Consider the following 3,651-nt stretch of genomic DNA (forward strand, 5'->3'; position numbering starts at 1 on the left):
TATGGCCAAGAGAGCATTTGAAGGCGAAACTTCTGCATGGGGAAGCTGCATCATGAACAAAAGTTTATATCGAGTATTATGTTGACGTTAGTAGGCCCTGGCCGAAAGCGCAGCATGTGAAAGGTATAGATAAAAGTTAGCGTTGCAGTCAGTACTGTGTAGTTACTAGTAGCTGGATTTAAGCTCGAAATGAGACACTGTTGGTGAAACTTCATCATGAGAACGTCACAAGCTGATCACGCTCTATGATATGACTAGTATTATGTTGCTTCTAGTAGGCTAAGCGCAAGCCGAAACATCAACATGTGAAAGTCGTAGAATTTTGCAATCAAACTGTGGCTAGTACTGTGATGTTACTAGTAACCTTTTCTTACGTCATATGGCCAAGAGAGCATTTGAAGGCGAAACTTCTGCATGGGGAAGCTGCATCATGAACAAAAGTTTATATCGAGTATTATGTTGACGTTAGTAGGCCCTGGCCGAAAGCGCAGCATGTGAAAGGTATAGATAAAAGTTATCGTTGCAGTCAGTACTGTGTAGTTACTAGTAGCTGGATTTAAGCTCGAAGTGAGACACTGTTGGTGAAACTTCATCATGAGAACGTCACAAGCTGATCACGCTCTATGATATGACTAGTATTATGTTGCTTATAGTAGGCTAAGCGCAAGCCGAAACATCAACATGTGAAAGTCGTAGAATTTTGCGATCAAACTGTGGCTAGTACTTTGATGATGCTTGTAGCCAACCGAATTGGTTGAAAAGCCCAATAAGTAAGCTAACTTGGGAGAGCTTGTTGGAAACCAAATGCTACTAGATTGGTCCAAATACATCCTTCAACAGGGGATCACTTGGCTCGCTTTACGAAGAGGAGCACAGCTATATGTGTTAATTCGGTATGAATCGCAAGATTTGTTTACCGACCTCTCTAACGCAAAAGGCGGTCTCGGCTTCGGCTGTTGACTGCGTCCGATTCAGGGTTATATAACTCTCGATTGAACACATTGATGTTCTATTGTTGGTGCTTCCAATAAAATTGGAACACTTAAAGCAGAACCGATTCAAATAATAGCATTCTGATCAATGATTGCATTCCTTGATCAAGAACTGCTGGAGTCATTGTGATGGCGAATTTTCTTCATAAGAAAATTGCAAAGAGACGGAACTTAATGAGACTAGTATTATGTTGTTTCTAGTAAGCGGAAGCTGAAACAGCAACATGTGAAAATCAAGTTTTGTTCAATGATCTCGAGGCGATAAGTACTATGAAGCAACTAGTAGCCTAAGCATGACTCAGATTTGAGACAGTCAAAAAGACTGGCGAAACTTCTTCACATGAAAGTTACATAGAGAACTACAAATGTATACAGCGAGTATTATGTTGTTTCTAGTAGGCGAAAGCTGAAACATCAACATGTGAAAGTTGTCTGCAAACTGTAGAACGATATGTGATTAGTACTGTGCTGTTACTAGTAGCCAGTCTGACTGTAGAAGCCAAGACAAAGGGAAACTAATGCATCTGAAAAGGACAAGTTATGGAAAGGTATGCACGATAAGTATTATGTTGTTTCTAGTAAGCGGCAGCTGAAACATCAACATGTGAACGTCGTTGTGTACAGTAACCTAGAACTATATAGTCCTTAGTAACGTGCATTTACTAGTACCTGTAATTGGTATTCAGACTCAGGCAGTTTGGAATAGTTTGGCAAAGATGCACCAGAGAAAACTGGGATTTGATACAGAAATTGTTGAATACAAGTATTATGCTGCTTCTAGTAGGTTGAATCCGAAACATCAGCATGTGAAAATTGAAAACATTTCTGGTTCGAATTGTCACAAGTATTTGGTGATCTGAGTAGCCAAACTCACTACAACGCCAATTGAAGGCAAAAATTCTCAACGGGAAAAGCTATTCTCATTGAATGAGCTAACAAGACGAGTATTATGTTGCTTCTAGTAGGCGAAAGCCAAAACATCAACATGTGAAAGTCTTGCTGAACAAATTTAATGTTGTTGAGCTCAGTACCGTGTGAATTAGTAGCCATAATTGGCGAGCGAAAATTGAACTGGCGAAACTTCGTCTTTGGAAAATTGCAGATGCCGAGCACTTATTTTGCAACGAGTATTATGTTGACTGTAGTAAGCGAAAGCCGAAACAGCAACATGTGAAAGCTGTTGAAATTTGTGGTCATTTTGCAATAAGTACAAGGAGTGTAACTAGTAGCCAGGTCAAAATTTGGGATAAGAATGAGCAAAAATTCTGCATGAGAACAGTTGAAATTATGAAACTAAATTACAAAGACTAGTATTATGTTGTTTCGAGTACGCGAAAGCGGAAACATCAACATGTGAACGTTTGTAACGAAGTTTCGTTAATTTTCAGCCTAGTACTGAGCAAGAACGAGTAGCCTCATCTCCAATCCCACGCAAAATGTAGTGAAATATGTGAGTGAACCTTATTCACGGTGAGGGTTTCCCGAGGTCTGTATTGCAGCGAGTATTATGTTGCTTCTAGTAAGCGAAAGCTGAAACAACAACATTTGAAAGTTGGAATTAATGACTGAATGGAAACTTCGACCTGTGTTTGATAGTAGTAGCGAACAAAACTGCTGAATCGGTTTCTGTCTCATATTGGTCAGTGAACCAATTAAGAGACAATCAACTACATAACCTGAATTGGGCGAGAGAACCCCCTTAACTTAAGCATATCAGTAAGGGGAGGAAAAGAAATCAACTGAGAATCCCTTAGTAATGGCGAATGAACAGGGAAAAGCTCATCGGGAAGAGAAATGGCAACATTTCTCGGTGTCCGGTATGGTTTGATGCTAGACTGGTGAATTTGTCCTGATGTCTACTGGAAAGTAGCATCAAAGAAGGTGAAAATCCTGTAAAGGTCATTTTCGATACCAGTCATAATGGCTCATTCCTATGAGTAGAGTTGTTTGAAAGTGCAACTCGAAGCTGGAGATATGTCTCTCCAAAAGCTAATTATAAAGCGAGACCGATAGTAAACAAGTACCGTGAGGGAAAGTTGAAAAGCACTCTGAAGAGAGAGTGAAAAGTACGTGAAACTGTTGAAGGGGAACTGGAGTGAGCGTTACCATACTCAATGCCTTGATATTATATTCTCGGCTACCGAGTAGTGTAGTTGTCGTCTTTTGGCAAATCTTGTTAATGAATCGAGCAGAAGTTTTCCTCGGAATTCTTCTTGTTGATTCTAAACAAAATGAGATAAATTGATCTTGATTGCCTGTCTGACCTCAACTTCCTATTCAATGCTCTCTACAGCCCGTCTTGAACACGGACCAAGGAGTGTGAGTTGCTTGCAAGTGTTGTCGCTCATTGAAAGCGCACACGCGAAATGAAAGTGAACAGTGTAATTTTTATGAATTGCACTACTTTGTGTGGTGAGGGCGCCGATTCGGTGTCCCGCAACCACGGACGGTTTTGCTCTTATTGCATGACTGATCCAGAGCAAGTAGCACACGACCCGAAAGATGGTGATCTATGCTTGGGCAGGGCGAAGCCACGGGAAACCATGGTGGAAGCCCGAAGCGGTTCTGACGTGCAAATCGATCGTCTGACCTGAGCATAGGGCGAAAGACTAATCGAACCATCTAGTAGCTGGTTTCCTCCGAAGTTTCCCTCAGGATA

At 41.0% G+C, this 3,651-nt stretch overlaps 1 non-coding gene and 1 pseudogene across 1 annotated transcript in view; both read left to right on the forward strand.

The window, feature by feature from the left end:
• Positions 1–828: 828 nt before the first annotated feature.
• LOC142356749 (5.8S ribosomal RNA) lies at positions 829–980 on the forward strand (annotated as a pseudogene).
• Positions 981–2,663: 1,683 nt separating this feature from the next.
• The window catches only part of LOC142356750 (large subunit ribosomal RNA), a 3,526-nt gene continuing 2,538 nt past the window's right edge, over positions 2,664–3,651 (forward strand). Inside the window, exon 1 of the ribosomal RNA XR_012761481.1 lies at positions 2,664–3,651. This exon is cut by the window's right edge and continues 2,538 nt beyond it. This is a non-coding gene — a ribosomal RNA (large subunit ribosomal RNA).

Source organism: Convolutriloba macropyga, unplaced genomic scaffold (assembly GCF_964194025.1).
Source record: "Convolutriloba macropyga unplaced genomic scaffold, txConMacr16.3 SCAFFOLD_4623, whole genome shotgun sequence".
NCBI lineage: Eukaryota > Metazoa > Xenacoelomorpha > Acoela > Convolutidae > Convolutriloba > Convolutriloba macropyga.